At 46.3% G+C, this 20,204-nt stretch overlaps 1 protein-coding gene and 1 pseudogene across 3 annotated transcripts in view; both read left to right on the forward strand.

Annotated features, from left to right (window-relative positions):
- IGF1R (insulin like growth factor 1 receptor) overlaps positions 1-20,204 on the forward strand; it is a 280,329-nt gene that overhangs the window by 143,031 nt on the left and 117,094 nt on the right. The gene's annotated exons all lie outside the window — the stretch shown is intronic.
- Positions 8,125-9,975, forward strand: LOC135319554 (large ribosomal subunit protein eL39-like; annotated as a pseudogene).

Genomic DNA, 20,204 nt, shown 5'->3' on the forward strand with positions numbered 1-20,204 from the left:
GTGCTTTCATGCTCATCCTTTCCGGAAGGTGCTGGTGTGTTTATATGGTATCTTTGCGTGTGCATGTGTGTGCGTGTGTGTGCGTGTGTGTGTGTGTGTGATTCAAGGCACTTCACACCTGCCCACCCTCGCCTCCAGCATCCCTGAGACGCAGCCCCTCCTGTCACTCTCCCACCTGTGATAACTCCAGGAGGGTCAGGAAGAAGGATTTGTTTTGCTTGTCTTGCTTAACCAATGAAACCTTTAATCATGGCCCTTCAAAGAAACTCTAAAATCCTAAAGTAGCTCTGGTAAGATATTACCATAAATTTTTTTTTGTTAGCTAACATAAATGACTCGAATACCCTTTTCTTTCTGATTGGTGGGCTTTACAACCAAAGGCATTCCTACTAGTTTTGTCAGCTTGTTAGGAAACACAGATGTATTTTTGGTCCTTTGAACTAGAAAAGCACCCGCCACGCACTTCCCACAGCCCTTCTGCAGGGTGGGTGTTGGACAGAATTTGTGTGGGGACCCAGCAGGCTGCAGGTGCAAAGGTGTGTCTGTGAGGGCCAGCATCAGTGGGGACCCACCCAAGTTCCTGTCCAGCTTCCGGTTCCTGCCCATTTCAAGTTTCTATTTGAGTCTGTCTTTGTCTTAATCTTTTCTGTGCTTTCGGTGAACTGATTAAGAACATGGCGGGGAAGGCCGGGACGGGTTGGCACAGTGTGGTGAGGCCCAGGTTTGTCTCCTGCCTCAGAGGAAGGTGCACAGAGTCATGTGTCCTCGGTCCGCCCTTCCTGCCCCCTCCATTGGGCCCCCAGGCTCTAGGGAAGAAGGCCTCCCTGCCACCCCCAAGGGGCTCCTGAGTGGCCTGCGGCTCTGGGAGCTCTCCGAGGAGGCGTCCTTCCCTGGTTGTCACTCCACGTGTGTGGCTCGTCCATGAATACCTCAGGATGAAACAGTCCCCCTTCCCCCTTCTCTCCTGTCTTCCTTCTTGTGTTTGGAAAGCTTGGGGCTAGCCTGGAGGGAATGTGGGAGAGGGTACAGGAGGAAGAGCTGGGAGCAAATTAGTGATGCCGGCAGAAGTCTCTAAGAAGCCTGGTTCATCTGCTGAGCTCCCCCAAAGTGGGCTAAGCTCCGTGCACCGCACTGACTTGGTGAGGCCTGCCTGAGTCCAGCCCGCAGGGCCGCCCATCACACGCCGCCTATGCTGGTGTTTTCAGCTTGGAGTGCCACCCCTCCCTTCCCTTCATTTGCTTCTTGATAAGAGCTATAAATAGATAAATAGATAGATAGGCAGACAGACAGACAGACAGACTGATTCTAGTTGAATAATAGGAGCCTCTGTCTATAATTGGCTGTGTGGAAATAAATATTAAATAAACACCTTCTAATAGTTGTTACCAGAACCCCTATGGGAATCCTCTGACAATGTTTTTTCGGCATTGTGAAAAGAAGAGCTGACTCCTGGGGATGTCTCTTTTCCCCATCCTTCTTGTGGACACGTGTGGAAAGCCAGGGGTGATCCTGTGGCCAGAAAAGTCCACTCTCTGGCATTAGTGAGAGAGAGCCGAGGGTGTGTTTACCAGCACTGGACATCCACAGAATATTGACATGAGTGTTTTAGGGCAAAACTGACCCTAAGCCTGACATGAGTGTTAATCTCATGCGGGTTGAACAGTGTATCACATCTGATGTGATGTGTTCTGTGGGCACTGAAGTCAGAGCTTCCTGGCTCACCCCAGGCCCTGTCAGGTCATCTGTGCTTGGCTCTCAGCTGCTCAGTCAAATGCTTTGTTGGTTGTAGCATGTAAATTCAAATAAGTTGGAGGTAGTTCAAGTTTTCAGCAGCTGAAAACATACTAATCATAAAGCTTAGGTTCTCCGAAGTGGGGCATTGAACACCAGCTGCAACCTAGGTGTATCTTTCTGGAGACTTTCCTTATGTAACATTGTGCAATCAATGTATCCCTTTGATACCTGAGGCATTTTGGTTGTATGGAGCTTGTTGGAGTTAACTTTAGTGTTAACATAGTTTCAGATGTGGTTGTACCCTCTAAGAAAGGGTAAGGGCTAAAACCATTGCCTGCTGCCAGATGGGGTTCCATCCTGGCTCTGTCACTTACTGCCCATGACACCTGTGCCTCTGTTTCCTCCTCTGTAAGATGGCATCCACAGTGGTGCCACCCTCAAGGGATCACTGTGTCATGAGGTTTAAATGAACCAATTAACATGAGTTTGCAGTGGTGCCTGGACCAGAGTAGAACTCCATTTACGGAAGTGTAAGCCATCATCGCTTTTGTCAGCAGCATAAGTCACTAATGCGTGTACTGTCCCCCTGCTTTCCACCCCCTCTTTCATCCAGTATTAGGGGTTTCTGTCAAACAAAAGAAAGCCTCTCTGTTTCACCCAGGGTAAGTTCAGAGGAAACAGCAGTAGCTGTGTGGAAAGAGTAACTTTCCTTCAAAATCGTATTTGTGAATTTGATCAGAAAGTTTGATTTACAGTTTTCCTTGTAGACATTGCCTTGTAATTGGGAAATTCTCTAAGAGCAGCTCCAGTGAACATTACTCTTTGATGGTTGAGGTGTCACTTGTGTGTGGTAAAGAAACAACGATACAAAGACACCAAATACATTCAGGTGTGGTTCAGGACAGGCGTTCGTGACGACCTGGCATGGGGCAGAAGGGTGTCGGGTATCCCCAGGAGGAGCTAAGATCAAGCCAGGGCAAAGTCACATTCGTTGGTGTGAGATCTATTAATACTAAAAACAATTTTTAAATATTAATGAGGTGTCAGGATATCAGCACCAAATTACATAACTACAATGAAATAGCTTTTCATTAATTCTGAAAACTGAAGTTGAAAGATTTCCATTTTCCTCATCAATATGTTTATCTCCCTCAAAAACTGTTTCCAGCTGTGGGATAAATTGTGAGGAATGATTTCCCTTTGGTTTTTAATGTTGCCAGTGCAGCAGTCTTGCCTCAAAAGAACAGTGTGTATAAGGGTGATTATTTAGCCCTCGGGGGTTACTGGGTGCACCTGTGTCACCAGCAGCACATCGGAACTTGAAAAGCAGATGAGTTTAATATCCCTCCATTGAGAGTGCTATAGGCCATTATGGGTTTTGGTGCTGAAGTCATGATGGCAAATATGATATGAACTTTGCTGAAAGTCTGTGCGGGGAAAGGGGTAGTATGTTCTTGAAAGATTCTCATCAGACAGTTAAAATCAGAGGCTTTTAAGATGCACACCTATCTTGAATGTTCCAGTTCCTTCAGGTGCTAGGCAGCTAGAGGGTTGTTCTGGCGTGGGTAATGGAACTCTGAGCCGGGGCACCGGTCCCAGGGTTTGGCTAAGCCCCTTTGACATTCCTCAGCAGCCCGACCCTGACTCTCTCTGGGCAGGTACTGGGCCTGAGGGCAGCCTTGGGGTGGCACAGGGATTCGGGGCCTGGCCAGCAGCACTTCAGGGTGCTGGGAGGTTTATGGACCTCCTATTGTAAGCCTGGATTAGCCTTTTCCAGGGCAAGTAAGATTGGAGTCCATTAGCTCAGGCTCAGGAGCTGGAAGGGCTGCTTCTGCCCAGGTGGGTCTGGGAGAGAAGCCATGCAGTCAGTGTGAGCTCTGTGCCCCCCAAGTCCTGCTGGCTCGAGAGGCTTGCCTGTTGCCAAGGCTCTGGGCATCGGGAGCACTGCCTGGCTTGCCGGGCAAGAAATGTGAACCACCGCGGTGAGCTGGCGATGATGAGCACGCTCTTTAACTGCCATTTTTTCCCCATTCCATGTTTTTATAACGCCACTGAGTAGGCACCAGATTATAAATCCTGTGCAAACAGTCTTAGAGTTTCTGGATTCAACCCCAGAGAATACTAGTTCGGGTTTTGAGGAATACCTAAAGAAAATGTTGGTCGGTTCCATTTTCCAATATAAAGTGTGGCATAAGGGCCCTGCTGTGAAATCTAGAAGTGTCCACACGGTCCTCGGTGAGTGCTTGCAATGGACATGGCTGCTTTGGAGGGAAGTGGTTCCAGTGGGTTTCCCACCCTCCATCCTTGTCGCTAAAATTTTGTTAATGTAATGAAAACCCACTCTCCCTACCGTGGGGTCTCGGTGGGAGAAGGACCAGGACTCACAGGACTAATGCAGGTCTGGGCGTGAGCTCAGTACGGGTGCTTACTGTGTCCTGAGGGGGACCCAGACAGGTGCTCACTCTGGGGAATTTTGCATGAACTAAATGAAAAGAGGTCAGGAGAAGCCAAGAAAGTCACTTTTATGGTTTGAGTGAAGGCTGATATGTACTCTAAGCTTGGAAGATGGGGCCCACAGTGTCCAGCCTTGTGGTAGGAAGCATAGGGGGTGGGGGGCGTTCTTTCCTGTGCATCGCTGGATAACCTGACCCGTGCAGTGCTCTTGGCTTTCTGGGGGTCAGTAACTGTTCTGGTGGTTTTCTTAGTATCTGCATTGTATCAATCCAGTGTGTTCGAACCTAACTATTGCCAAATCACTATGCATAGTGAAGCTGGCACTGACGTAGTTTAGGTAAGACTCTCCACCCCTCCGCAAGTTAAAACCCTGCCATTTTAAGGTGAAAAGTCAAAAAGGTTATTTTTTTTCAGTCTTTTTGGATAAATTAATCTTGGGAAGAATAACACTCACCAAATATTTATGTCTGTATATGGTCACGCCTTTATATCCTGTTGATAGGTGAGCAAATCTCTTATAAGTCAAAGATTTTAAATGATTTTCTTAGGCTTGATTCAGGGGTTGGCAAACTACAGCCCAGGCTGCCAAATCTAGCCCGCGCTGCCTGTTTTGGGAAATCGAGTTCTATTGGAGCAGAGTCTTACCCGTTGCTTATCTATCCTTTGTGGCTACTTTCTTGCTAAGATGGCACAGCTAAGTAGTTGCACACGAACAGTACGGCTCTCAGATCTCTTTACAGAAAACGTTTGCTGAACATCAGTGTATTGCGTAGAGGAAAAACTAGTCTCTCCTCAAACACTTCCATGTCCAAGAAACTCATCATCTTCTGAGGCAACTCTGTTTTCGGGCAATTTGAGAGTGCTAGAAGATTCTTCCTGTATAGAAACAAAACCCGACTTCCTTATAACTTGGTTCCTCTATGTTGGTTCTGTTTGTGTCTTATGAACCATAAAAATTAAGTCGAAGATCCCTTCAAGATAATTGCCTGTGTGAGCACATCTACTTTGTGTCCTCGGATATTTCCTTCTCCAGATTAAACATTTTCTGTTCTTTTTTTTTTTTAACCTGTCCTTTACTCCAGAATGTTTAGTCCCTCTTGATAAGTTCTAGTTGAACAACCCTGTAAACCATGTCCCTGAGAATTAAAATGCCATCTTTGAGGGCCGTAGCTGGTAGAAATCAGACCCAGACTGTTTCCTAGACTTATTTCGGATGCCGTGGCCCCAGGGATGCAGCATGTCACCTTGGACCCTCGGACCATTTCAGCTTTAGCCACGTCACCAATGTATTATGCTTCCCTTGTTGTTACTCTTTATAAAGCTTTTCAAAACTTTGTGGTATTAAGATTCGGACCCTCTTTCCAAACTTGATCTTTTTATATCCTATTTTACCTAACGTATTTGCTCTTGCTCTCAACTCTATCTTTGAATTTCATATGTATGTTGTCCAGGTCCCTCTTTGAGGCGTTGTCCTTGGGTTTTACCACTGATAACCCCAGTGGACTTGGACGAACTGCCCTTACAAGTGTCCTGAAATGTATGATTGTTGGCCAGCAACCATTGTCCATTATCTTAAGTCCAGAGACCCATTTTCCTGTCTTTTATGCTGTTCTAACCTTCAGCTGAAAAGCAGTGCTTTAGGTGGCTTTGCTGGCGGTCCTGGTGAATGCAGAGCTTCTCTTCAGATGTTCACGTCATCTTTGACTTGAATGAGGGCTGCTGCCTGGGGCCATGGAAGTTTTGAGCTAGTTGACTTCTGCTACCTTCTGTATGAATCGTGCCTCTTTGTGTTCTGTGATTCTGCTGCCTTGCTGACTCTGGAGAGACTGTCCCACCCAGAACTAGCTAATTTCTAGAGACAGTAAATGAGCACATGTTTCACATGCAAACCTACTATTCCAGAGCTCATGCCCCTACCTTTCCTGGATCGTGTCTCACACTTAGGGTCGTTAGCCCTCTGCTCTAGTCACCCCAGGGCCAGGTACCAGACAACAAGGGACAGCCATACACCCAGAGCCCACTGAAATAGTCAACTCTAGCCAATCCCAAGCCTGCTTACCCTGCCTCACCCAGTCCTTCCTGCGGAAACCACAATTAAAATCCTTGTTCATGTTTTCCACTGCTCCCTCTGCTTCCCAACCGACCTGGGGCTTCCCTGTGTGGCTCTGTGGGGCCTGGTGCAACACTCTTCTCAGGAACTGGGAGTCACAAACTGCCCTTTCAGTGGCAGTCATCTCCTGGTCTCTTGCCCTCACTGTACCTGAATAACAAGGAACCCACATGGTGAAACACTTTGAGGTTGTCGTATGCTGAGACACGGATGAGGATGAGGGCCGTTTGCTGATGCAGAGTGGCCCCCTCGGTTCCTTACGTCTGAGCCCTGAGACTTCTGAAGAGGCGTAGAGGAGGCTGAGTACCAAGAACTGCCTCCTCCAACAAAGCAGGGTGAGGATGCGCCGCCCACCTCCTTCCCTCACTGTGACTCCGTATGTTGAAAATTATAGTGAGTTTTGACAGCCGACCTCAATCCAGTGGGAAAAGGTCCAGAATAGATCCTGTTCTGCCACAGTTGAGGCTTTTTACTTTCCGTGCTGAAGCCCAGGCAAACGCGAGAGCATCCCCTGAATGTTTTGTAAATTGTGAGGTAACTAAGTCGGTGTGATGGCGAGTAAAGTGGTGTCTCCTACTTGAGCTGCAGGACAAATGAGGCACATGATTGTGGGCGGCTCGCCTCACTAGGTGCTGTCAAGAAACCAAGATTAAACTTTAAAATACATTTTAGTCTCAGTTACTGGCATGAATGATAAACCCCTTCAGAAGAACACTTCACCGTGCAACTAAGGGTCCTTGTTCTGCCCTGATGTCACACGGATTGCTGGACCCTTACACTGTTTATTTACATGGTTTGAAAAACAAAAATGTGCATACTCTCCAGATGGCTTTCGGAGAGTTTATTAGTGTCCTGGCCACTTGGAACTCTATTTCATTTAAATTGGGAGAGTGACAGAGACGTGAGTAGGAGGAAGAACATAAAATAGGGGAAGAAGAAACCTCTTTGTGTCAAATGTCAGTGGCTCAGTCTGGGAGAATGGCCATTCTGAATTACTGGAAATATAAAGTCAATCTTTAAACTTTCTTAATGGAAACATTCTAACTGGTAAATAAGGGCCTTCTGGCTGAAGGCGCTTCCTGGTACCTGTGGGGAAAATCCAGCCTAAATTCTGAAAGGGAAATGTAATGCTTTATATTTTTAAACACAAAGGAGGTGTTTTACAAGCAGCAGCTATGAAGTGATGAGTTTTATTCTTTAGCTCACACTTACATTTTTTAAACCAGGAGAAGGAATTAGTGCAAAAATATAGGTGCTCACTTAAACTCTACTGAAATTCCAGATAATACGAAGGTATATAATATGAAAACAGGAAGATTTTGACAGTTGTAGCTTATTACAGTTTAAAATCATGGTTGACATTTCATAGAATGTTTAGGAGAAATTGCCAGCGTGAAACTGTGTGATTGGAATCCGAGAGCAAACAGCCCTCTTCTGGTGAAAGGAGGGCTTCCTGGGTGAGGTCAGAGGCAGCCAAAAACCTGGGGAACAAGGACTGTTGTCTTTCCAGGGCGCTGTTCCTTTTCCTTGTGGTCCAGCCTCTTCCTGTCGCTCCTTTCCCAAAGGAATCACTGCAGCAAAGTTGCAGAAGAAATGAGGAGGGGGGACTCACGCCCATCCTGATGCGGCCGAGAGAGACCCAGCCTGTGAAAGCAGGCCTTTGTGTGTGCACGGGGCCGGCCCATGGCAAACAGGGCACAATCAGGCTATTGTTTGTTTGGGAAAAGCTACAGCATCCTATTGCAATTATTTATGGAAGAAAGGATTTGATGTTTTTGGAAGAGGTTGGGTGTGGGGGGACGTGGGAGGGAGGGAGACTCACCTCTCATGCCATCTGCTCCAAATCTCTCCATGTATAGGAGAGAGTGTTATGTGACACCACATTTTGGGGCGTTTGGGGCAGTGAAATTCAAAGCATCTTCAGCTTTGGTCCCAGGAACGAGAGAAGGGGTCGCCTCACTCCACATAAAGCTGACATGAGGCAGCTCTGTTCCCTTGGAGCCTTCCAGCCCCTCTGACTTTCTGATGCTTTCTTGTCCTGAGGCCCATACTGCCTCCACTCTGGCTGAAATCCGGGCCTGTTATGTTGATTCTTAACTAAATGTTGGTGACAATGAGAACGTATTTGCATCACCCCCTCTTGCCCTCGGTGTGCATTCTGAAGTCCACGATGTTGGCTGCCCTCTCCTCCTCCAACTGCGGATTCCTCCAAAGGGGAGTCCAGCGCTCCTGCCGGCAGGCTTGCCTGGTAGGTACGCTCTTTCTCACCACCCAGCCCACATCCCCAGTCCTCCCCATTGGGACTTCACATTCTGACCATTACAGCCCTCTCACCTGGGTCATCTTCTTCCCTGGGAAACATCTGGCTCTGCCTCCTGTAGCGTTCACCACTCTCTTCTTCCTCTGAAGCTTCCCTGGTGGCCCTCGTCAGGGCTATGTTCCCTAGTTTACTGACCATCTGTGTTTTGAGCACCCAGTCCTCCTCAGGACCCGCCCTGATAACTCCGAGAGCTAATGGGTGCCTAGCACGCAGCAGGCCATCGGGAGTTTGTGAGCTTGCTGTTCCCTTATGCATTTTCCTTTACAGAATCACCATTCCTCATACTGCATTTGTGTTCAGATCTCCCTTTTCAAAGATCCAGTCATTCAGAAGCACGGACCTCGATCCCAGCTGGCAGTTCTCTCCCCATTGGCCCACTCCTTCGTCCTCTGCCTGCACAACTTGCCTTAGCTTTCTTGTGCCGTTCAAGCCAGGGCCCTGGAGAACTTGCCTGTGAGTCTTACTGAAGTGACATATGAGTCCTTACTCTGTGGCTGCAGATAACAGACACTGGGGACTAACTTTGTGCCTCGTTGTGCCTGGAACACTTTTTCCCAGGCCTGTGTTTCAACGTAACATTGAGACCTGGCGCTCCCTGGAGTGAAAGGATATGAGTAACCACTCACTGTGGATACTGAGGTTAATTATTCCTCTCTCCCATCCCACTGGGCCCCAGAGGAATCGGAGGTTGGCACAAGCACCGTGACTTTCTTTGGGAAGGTGGGAGCGGGCTGTGAGTCATGGGTGGGGTTCAGCGTGTGGCTGGAAATGCCCACTTGTTTAAGTTTGAGACCTGCAAAGGCAGGTTCATTCACTTACTTACTGATTTAACTGATACTTAGCACCTGCTCTGTGTCCTTTCCTGATACAGCTGTGAATGCGACAGAGTGGGTTTCTGCATCCTCTGCTGGGAGGGGGATGGGGAGACAGACCAGGAACAGGATGATAAGTTAGTGATGGCTCTTCTCTTCTCCGCCATCCTGTGTGCGGTTGAATTTGGTCCTCGCCATGTTTTCTCACAAGACTTTCAGGATCAAGCGATTCTTGACCGAGAAACAGAAGGAGAATCATACCATTCCCCAGTGGATTTGAATGAAAACTGGTAATAAAATCAGGTACAACTCCAAGAGGAGACATTGGAGAAGAACCAAGCTGGGTCTACAAGGAGCTGCACATGGGGTGGCACACATTTGCGTCTTACCATGTCACTCTGAAAACTGCTGCTGTCTGGACAGCTGGATGTGTTTGGGGATGTGATTTTTCTCTTTGTGTCAGTGTTTCTGCACTATTGCTTTGGCTTGGTAATAAATATGTGAGACCTTAAAAAAAAAGTTAGTGATGATTCCCCAAGAAGAATATGAAGAACAGGGTGCTGGGGTTAAGTGCGGGAGGGTGAGGGTGTGTGGCTGGTGGGTGGGGGCGGTGCTACGTCAGGCTGGGAAGTCAGGGAGGCCTTTCTGAGAAGATAGCGCCTGCACTGAGGGTGGTGGTGAGGGGTCGGCCATGGGACGTTAAGGGGGAAAAGCAAAAGCTAAAAGCCACGAGGCGGGTGTAGAGTGGTGACCAGGAGGCTGGAACTGGGCAGAGGGATGCTGGGTGTGTTAGTCAGTGTGGGCTGTCATAACAGAATGCCAGAGCCCGGGTGGCTTGAACTTGAGACGTTTATTTTCTCACAGTTCTGGAGGCTGGAAGTCTGGGATCGGGGTGCCAGCGTGGCTGGGTTCTGGTGAGGGATCCCTTCCCGGCCCGTTGGTGTTCACACATGGCAGAGAAAGCAGGGAAGCCCTGGTGTTTCTTCTAAGGACACTAAGGCTCTTGTATCAGGGCCTTATGCTTATGACCTCATTTAACCCTAACTGCCTTCTTAAAGGGTGTGTCTGCAACACAGTCACGCAGGAGTTAGGACATCAACGTAGTATGGGGAGGGGGGGAGGGGCTGAGCACGCACGCACGCACACATGCACGCACACGCCACGCATACATGCACACACACACACACACACACAGAGTCCATGGCACCTAGGTATGAGATGAATCAGAGAGGTAGGCAGGAGCCAGAATGGGTAGGGCCTGGAGGCTGTGGCAAGCATAACAACTTACTTGACAGGCAGCGGGGAGCCAGTGATGGATTAGAAACAGGACAGTGACAGGCTTGGGTGTAATGTTTTATAACAATCACTGTAGCTGTTGTGTGGAGGATGGACCGGGGCCAGGGGCCGGGCAGTAGGGGTGGAAGCAGTAAGTGAGGAAGCTGTCGGGATAACCCAGGGGAAGGGATATCAGTGGCTTGGACCAGAGCGGGATCTCCACCTTGGAATTCTTGCCACTTGGGGTCAGATGAGTTTTGGCTGTGGGGGGCTGTCCTGTGCATGGTGAGATGTTTAGCAGCATCTTTACTCTGTATTTACTAGATACCAGTAGCCTCACCCCCCATGACAACTGAAAATTCATTCAGACGTTGCCAGGTGTGCCTGGGAAGGGGATGAGGGTGGTGCAGAATTGTCCCCGATCTCCTCAGGATCAGAGTGACAGCAGCTGGGTGTAGTGGATTGATCTAGGAATATTTGGGGACTTGTGAAATGTATAAAACATGAAGAATGGAGGGAGGGGAGAAAAAAAAAAGATGATGGAAACTTCTTGGCTTGGACAGAACAGGGGGCGCAGGTGTCGTTTCCGGAGCTGGAAAGAGTCGGGGAGGAGCAGGTCTGTTTGGGAGGCATGTGGGTGGAGCCCAAGCTCCACCTTGCATTTGCTGAGTCTGAGATGCCTCTCAGACATCCAGGGGAAGGGCTGAGAGGGAGCTGGATGTCGGAGTGCGGGGTCCAGCAAGCAGGTCAAGGTGGAGAGAAGCACTTGGGCTTGTCCACTGTCGCTGCCCTTCTAGGAAGGCCACCCAGGGGTTTTCAAACTCACTGGTCTCAGGATTCCTTTATCTGCTTAAATGTTACAGAGAGAACCCCAAAGAACTTGTATCTATTGATGTTCGCCATATGAAAAATCAATATTGAATAGGTAAAGGAAATTATTCATCTAAAAATAATAAGCCCATTACATGTACACCTCTTTTTGTAGGGCAGGGGGGTTACCTATATCCCACCTGCATCAGTGTAATGAGTAGAGAGGAGATGTTTCAAAAATCTCTTTGATGGCTGGTATACTGGAATTCAGCTGGATTCTCATATCTGTTTCTGCATTCAATCTGTTGCCAGTGTCATATGCTGGAAAAGCCCACTGCACACTCATGAGACAGTGCAAGTGAAAAAGGCAAGAAATGTCTTAGTAATGTCCTGAAAACCAGTTGATCTCCTATCTCCTGCCTCTCTCCCCACCAAAAGCGTTGCAGAACCCCCAGGGGTCCATGGACCACACTTTGAGAAACAGTGATCCAGATGCAGTTCCCTGATTTTTATGCTGTTCCCAGTGTGGCTGAGGCTTCTCATCACTCCCTCTTCACAGATAATGAGTTTCATACCCCAAGCTGATATTTCAGAGTTTGGTCTTGTTTAACTAGGGACTTGCTGAAGCCACTTCCATATATGTATAATTTTAGCTTCAAGTCTCTCTGATCACCGAAAGGCATGTACAGAGGTACCTCCATATCACAGAAATATGTCCTAAACAGCAGAACACTCCAAGACTACCAAGAAAAGCTTTAATTATATAAATGATAACTGAGTTACCTGAGTGGTGAAAGAGTCATCTTTTTTAAGCAACACAATTAAAATAATTATTTTTACAGGAAATATTTCTAAAGGACGTTTTCACATTGCTTGCATTGAAGAGAGTATAATGAACATAATCTCGCTTTTTCTTAGTACTCAAGGTCACCACTACGAAAGTAGCTTCATTCTGTGGTGAGATGATAAAGTGATGTTCCCAGGTGGGCAGAGTAGTGCTTCTTGTCTGTGGTAATTGAGACCCCCTTTTAAAGGTAAAAGATTCTCACGACCCCTCGATGTCATTGCCAATTACTCTGCTATAAAGACACTTAAACACTGCAACCATTAAACTAGGCACACGCGTCTTGTGATTCTAGATCTTTTCGGTACCTGTCAATTAAATAAATGTACACATTAAATGCACATAAGACCAAAACAGTTCGAACCCAGATGTTAATTTAATGACATGGTGATATTTTGCTGAAACTAAATCATCACTCAGAATGTGGATAAATTGCTGACCTCAGAGGCATGAGCACCTTTCTGAGTTGTGGATGCCTCTCTTTGGCTTTTCAGGTGGCCTTTCTCTTTAAGTATCTCAGAGCCTCCGTTCGCACAGAACGCCATGACATGATATGGTCTTCACATGGTATGTGGTCACATGTTCACGTGTCAGATGCCCCCTTTCTCCTCTTCTTGGTGTACAGTAACCAGAATCACATGGTTTGCTTCCAGTGTGTTTTTGATGTAAATGCTGATGCTAAAATCACTTGGCAGCACCAAATTCCAGGAAGGCTCAATAGATGAACTAGAAGTTAGAAAAGCAGATCATGCCTAAAATGAAAACAAAATGGAAACTATTAAGGGGAACTGAACTCTCAAGCCTCCAAGAATGAGCTTCACAGCTTTTTGTGTGAGAAGCACTGCACTGTGTGTCATGGCCTGTGAGTGCCTGGGTTTTGAGCTCCCGTGTTGGCTTTTGTATATAGTTGCCCTTTTTACATTCTTCATGTGGCTTTTGTTCTAACTGATTTTATCACTGTCTCCAGCCTCACTCCCTAGAACTGGCTGCTCCTGATCTGCTTTGGTCTTGGAACTTAAATATTTAATCTTGCTAAAAGTATATGCAAGTTGATGTTCAGTAGACCATGAATTTAGATGAGTAAAACAGAATTATGAATAATAGTCACCATGGCCTGCCCCTTCCTTGCTGGACTTTGGATCTGTGACCATTTTGGAAGGGAGTGGAAGGGGAAAGGGCGGCTTGCTAGCTAACTGAGCTGTGGGTAAGGGAGGTGTTAGATGTGCATAGCATTCTAAGATGCCCCCAGGATTTTGACACCCTGTATGACTTCTTTTCCTCAAACTACTAGGCCATTCTTGGCATGGCCGAATTTGCTTGATTTGAGATCTGCAAGGAACTTCAGGAATAGGATGCTTGGGGCCTAGGGGCGAAGATTAGAGGTGTTATAGGTGGAAGGGAATTAGGTACTGGCTGCAGAACATAGGAAGCTGTGCGCATGCGTGCACGCTCACCCGCGTGCTTACGTTCCCGATGGTGAATTCTAGCTCCCAGCCAGCTCCGCTCTCTTCTTCTCCGCAGGTAGTCATGAACTTACAAAGGGGGTAAGAAGCGCTAAATATATTTGCAGAATATGTTGCAAATATGAACTACTCTATAAATGATAAATAATCGACGGGCAAGTCTGGGCGGAGCAAATCCGCACGATCACAAGAGAAGAGGTGTCAGGCCTTCAGAAAAGTGGAGAATTCCCCTGTCTCTTAAAGAGCTGTTGTAAAGCATTTGAGCCTCCCTCAAATAGTTCTCAGGCAAGTGTTCCCCAACGATGAGGGCCCTGAGAGAGAGAGACCCCTCCTGGGGCCCTGCCTTCCTGAGATTTGCGCCGCGGGCAGCCATCTCAGTGTGGGGCTTGGTCCTGCCCCTGCCCCTGCCCCTGCAGGCTGGGTGGGCTTCTCCTGAGCGTGTTCACACATCTCTTGCTGTGTTTCTAGCAGGGAGCAAGTAAGTACAAGATTGGGTCATAGGCGTCCTTTAGCCTTGAGGTGGCTTTGTATGTTTGGGTAATGTGGCTACATTTCCTACAGGGTGATCAAGTCCCAGAGTGATAGACAGTATTCCTGTCTTACAAGATCCCAGTGAGAATGATTGAGCCTAACTTAAAATTTAAAATGCATTTTTAACCCATGGGTATTGGAAGCTGATGTAACTTCCTGCCAGTGAGTCACTGGGCTTCTCACTGGTTTGAGTTTGTAAAGCCTGTTAATTTTTTTTTTTAAACACATTATCCTATGAGGAAGCTTTCTGCTTTGAGTTAAACATAAAAAGTTAATGATGTTGCCCTGGGATGCTTGAACTCTCCACACTGTTTTGGGATTTCTAGGGTAACTCACTGTATAGAAGATGGGGGAAAAAAATCACAGCAAACTGCTTTATTTTCCAAATCAGAAAGGAGTTGTTCCAACTTCTGGTGGTCACATTGTTAACATAAAAACAGTTGAGTTAGGTGAAATAAATTAAGATGACTTAATTTATTAAGAAAGAGAAAGAGAGAAAGAGAGGTAGTGTCTGACTAAATTAGAAACATTCTCTGAGTTTTCGAAGTGTGAATGATTTAAATGCGGTTCCTGCACAGGATTGCATGTGGTTTCCATTTTACAGTTTTCCTGCTTGAAAACAAACTGTCAGGATTTTTATTTAAGTGGATCAGATTTGACTTAACTCAAGACCAGTCAACCTCGTGCTCCTCTTCCCATCCGCCTTCTTGGGCTGGGAGGAAAGTCTGAACACGATGGTAGTGTTGGTTGAAACCTTTATCTCATCAGTTCTGTTATAAACTGGGTGAAGTTAAACAAGGGACCTTTGACACCTCATGACTGCATAAAAAGTGCTTCCTCCTCTCTCTTTCTCTTCCAAGTGACCTGGCCTGGTGAGGTCCTGAAGTCCCCAACAAGGGGGAAACTGAAATACAAAGTTGAATTAAAAAGTGATGTCACTGGGAACCAATTGAAACAGTTGGCACCACAAGCCTGGCAACGACTTCAAATGCCCACCACACAAGCGTAGTGGCTCCAGCTCCCCCCAGCCCTCAGCCCCCTGCCGCCACCCTCCCTGTCCCCACTCCTCCAGTCAGCAGCCGACTTCTTTCTAAAGAACAGAGGCAGAGTAGTTATTCAGCCAGGCTGAGTTGTTCACGGAGGTTGCATCTAACAAGGTCGTAGGTTTTTGCAAAGCATTAAGACGAATTCAAAGCTTTTCTTCTGTTTTTGTTGTACCCATTAGGGCCCAAACCATTCCTTACTGAAGGAGAAATGGGGATGCAGTCAGGTGTGATGCTGGAGGTTTGTGAGCCAAGCTGGGCTGGTCTGGGAGCCCTGTGGCACCTTTCCAGGTGACAGACCTCCGTGGTTTACGCTAACAGTTACTTTCTCTGAACTTATAGCAACAACTTGTAAGTTTCATTATCATGGGAGTTTTCACACAGCCTCCCCAATTTATTGTTTGCGATCTGATAGTGAAAACTCTCCCGAACATACTTCTCACTCTGGACCACCCTAGTTTAAAAAAACATAATCACCACCACCACCAGAAAAAAAAAAAAAAAAAAAAATTGATTAACTGCTACTTTCAGGCATATTCTCGAAGAAAAGACTAGACATCTTAAAACCAAGGAACAGGATTGTGTTGCTCTTTTATCAGTCAGTCATTTGTGAACGATATGGTTCATACAAAACTGAAATGAGAACAGTCTTTCTCACTAAAAAGATGTTTGGTGCATTTGGGATGAGTGGAGGTAAGCAGAGAATGTGGTGGTGATCTCAGGGCTCCCCTAAGACTTGCTCATGCACTAGGTTGTTTTGTTCCTTACCTTCACAAACTTGGCATAGCCTGAAAGACATCCTAATCTGGATTGGTTAGCTCTGTGGATTTGGGAGTTGGGTGGGTCCCCCAGTGTTATCAGCTGTGTGACCTTTATGGCCCCCACCATCACTTTCTGTACCTCTTAAGTGGGATGATTATCTGTACCTCTCAGGAATGCTGTGGGGGTGAAATGATGTGGCCTGGGTGTATTGAGTGCCTGGGGCAGTGCTCAGTGCATCCTAAATGCCCACAGAACCACTCCCTGGTTGTGGTGATGGTGATTGACTCCTGGGAACATGGAGACTCCCAAATCCATCCCCCAAGTCTGGACACCTGCCTGTTGCAGACGTTCAATAAATGTTTGTTGTGTCTGCTACCTTGTGTACATATACTGAAATATTCTGAATATTTTAAAACCAGCCCCCCTTGTACATTTCCTTCAGGAATTTAACTTGCTACCTGTCGAAGACTGAATGTTAGAGTAGGTAAGATGTATTTATCCACGTACTGTCCGTGTCGCAACTTAAAGATTTTTGGAAAGCAATGTAAAAATGATTTACCCTTCTATAATTGGTTTCCTGAAAGCAAAATGGTATTTATATGAGCTGCAATGAAAGATGCAACCACTGTAATTTATCGCCGAGGAGCATTTTCAAAGTGTACAGAATGCCTGAAGCTTAAGTGTGTTAAAACATTCTAGAGGAAGACGTATTTAGACTATAAATCTATAGACTTTGGGTGGAATTTGCCTTCCTTCTTTTCTGCCAGGTGTATGAAGATCTTAGGTTCTTAGGCCTCAGGAGGAGGAAGATTTAAGTTTCCAGGAGTACCTGTGTATCTCTTTTAAATTTTTTATTGTGTATCAATGACACATACAACCGTTTTAGGGAAGTGTTTACTATAACATTCCCCGCTTTAGCTCTGTGCAGTTGTCTGGCAACCTATGTGATAAAAACAGAAGGAAGTGCAGGGTTTTGTTGCTGACAAGGAGATCTTGAAAGTGCTGGGGCACCTGAATAGGCAATAAAATACTGAGAGCCACGCCCCCAGCAGCTCGCTCACTGGGACATATCTGTGGGGCTTATAATCGGCCTGGCCATACGGCTGCCTAGGAGGACACTCTCTTAACATCACACTAAACACTCTCCTTAGAAGGAAGAACAAAAAGCTAGTTTATTTTAAAATGTAATTACTGTGTTACTAACATTTGAACTCATTACTGAGAAAAAACCATTACCTGTTATAGAGACTGCTTGGCTAAAAATTTTCAATGTAACCGCTTCCCCCTCAACCCCACCTCACCCCCCAAAAAGAAGAAATAACCAACGAACATGACAGCAGAGTCTCATGCTAACATTTTCACACCTGTATTTAGGAGTCTGAGAGCAAACAGCTCTTGGAAAGCATGCAGAATACATTGCATTGGGTGTCTGTAGCCACCTTTAGAACCCGTTAAGGGAATTTTGCTGTGTGACTGTTGGTCACACAGGATTTGAACATACACCTCAAGACACAATTCCATTAAGACCCCAAGTCCCAATCACTTTGTGGCATTTAAGTGATGTTAACATTCTTCATGAACCGACGAGGAAGCAGCTGAGGGAAAAGAGCCTGGACCAGATTTCATTCTAATGCTTATAGAGTGAGTTGGAGGAGACCCTCTGACTTGGGCAGCTGGGCACCTGGACGTAGTGTGAATTGGTTTAAAGGCCATTTACTCCTCTTTCTGTAAATGGCCTTTTAAACCAACTCTCGCTTAGCTATTAAATGTGGTTGTTTAAACTGCTAGTGACAATCAGAAGGAAAAAGACATTCTTGTGATATTCTGCAGTGGGGAGGGGGTTTTGAAAAGAAGTTTTTTCTCCCATCCCTGTCTCTCATGCTAAAAGCTGATAATCAGACAGGTATTGAGTCTTCCCTGTTGGTCATAAACTGGCCTCCAAAGTTCAGTGTAGGGGTTGGGGGCAGAGGGGCGAGGATAGTCTGAGAAAGATAAAAGACAGTCGGGAGAAGCGTGACCCTGGGACATTCAGCCCCATGCACGCATGTCCTCTAGAGTGCTCACTCTCGTATGGACAAGACTGCAAGTTTAACTCTGTAGTAACTCAGAAAGGAGTGAGTTCTCATGTTCCTCCCAGCCCTCCAGCTTGGGCTGAAGTTTTCAGTCATTTCTTCATCCTCAGCAGAGGCTGTTGGGAACTTTTCTTTGACTCCCAGGGAGTCCAGCTCCAGCCAGAATCCTAAAAAGAGCCCTCTCACCCACTTGGGTAAGACGTGGCACCTTGGTCGGGTCCCTGGCTCTGGGTGGGCTGGCTGCTGGCCTCATGGGGAGGCTGGGTAGGGTGAGATGACTCACTGGTGCCTGATGTCTTGTGCTTCTGACTAGTTGGATTCAAACGGGGAGACAGAATGGCCTCTGGAAACCGTGGCGAGAAAAGGGGTAGCTGAGATGTTTTGAAAGGAGCACACACACTTTCTGAAACCCCTCTAATCACATTCCCGCTGATCTTCAGTCCCCGTGCCCCACTGTGAGGTCTCTGCACCCCACCTCCCTTGCGAAGTAATTAACGATCTGTGAAGAAACACTTACAGGCATGAATGGGACCTAGTGTTTAAAGGAAACCTGGAGGGAGTATTTTTCTAATTCATATTTATCTTAATGTATTTACTGAGCATGTGTGTGTTTTTTCTTTCTATTTTGAAGTTTCTTCTTTTTTTAACCCGGGGAATGCCTGCTGTGTACTATTCAGTGCATTTGCTCATCCTAGTACCACAGTGCATGACAAAGTCAACCAATTCAGCTAAATGCCGTGTCGTCCTTTACATGAACTTCATGATGTTTGAACTACTTGAGAACAACTACTTTCAGGCCCTCAGAAACACTTCGTTACCATCGTTGGCCTAGTTGCACATTATTCTTATTCAGTAAAAACAAATCCCCGAGGGCTTCTTAGGGCACTGCTCCTTGTTATACTAAGTCCTTCTTATTGTAAGTCCTTACCAGTAGAAAAAGTTCATTAATTTAAAAATAATCTCCAATTCAGACTTTTATTCAAACAAGTTATTTTACCAGCAAGTCCAACCCAAAGAGCTTGCTTGCTTGCTTTTTTTTTTTTTTTTAACCACATTTGATGTGTTTAGCAAGAGGAGACGATTTTTGCTAGATTCCCTGTTGTTACTGCGGTCAAGTTTCCTTTACGCATCTGGAACTTCCCTCATCTGAGATAACAGATGCTAAGTAACCAAGGTACTGATTTGATGGAATTGCTCTGTGACTTTTCCCCAGCAATAGCTGCCATAACCTTAAAAAAATAACTTCAGTTTCCTCCCCTCCTCCTTTTCCCAGGTATTACACAAATATATATTTAGGCTGTTTGGAGGCTACAGATGGCAAACAAAAAATCCACATTTAAGAATGTATTTGTAGGCCAGAATTGAGTGGTGAGCCACTCTGGAGTATGGGTCTGTGGCATGGGTGGCGGGGGGAGGTGCGGAGGGGGTGATGTCTACTTTGCTTCACTTTGTGGAATAATTTTTAACATTTCTGTTTAGCATTCAGGGTGCTCTAAATAGAAACAGGAGAACACTGTAGCTCTTGGATCCCGGGAGAGGCGGGCCACGAGTGCTCCCGATGTTTGGGGACAGTCTGTGACTCCACATCTTTTTATATGCAGAAATTATGACCTTGAAAAATAGGTGACTCTAATACTGGCATTTGTCGACTTGAAAAATTTCTAATGCACAAATGCCAGAGACCAGAGCGTCTCCAATGGACCAGAATTGACCACTGCTGTGTTTGGAGCACAGTGTTTTGGTGAAATCGGATGCCCTTGCTCTTCTCCGTGTACCTTGTATTTGATTGGGAAATTATTTATTTATAAGAATAACCAAGTATGAAAAGCAAAATATGGTTGGATTTAAGGGGCAGTTCCATGGAGTTGTAACTAATTGACTACTTATCAAATGTCTGTCATAAATATATTAAAGGCGGTTTTTCAATACTGAGACCGTGGTTAGCCTGTCCTTTGTACTCTTGTTCGCTCGTCC

The sequence above is a fragment of the Camelus dromedarius genome, chromosome 29 (assembly GCF_036321535.1).
Source record: "Camelus dromedarius isolate mCamDro1 chromosome 29, mCamDro1.pat, whole genome shotgun sequence".
NCBI lineage: Eukaryota > Metazoa > Chordata > Mammalia > Artiodactyla > Camelidae > Camelus > Camelus dromedarius.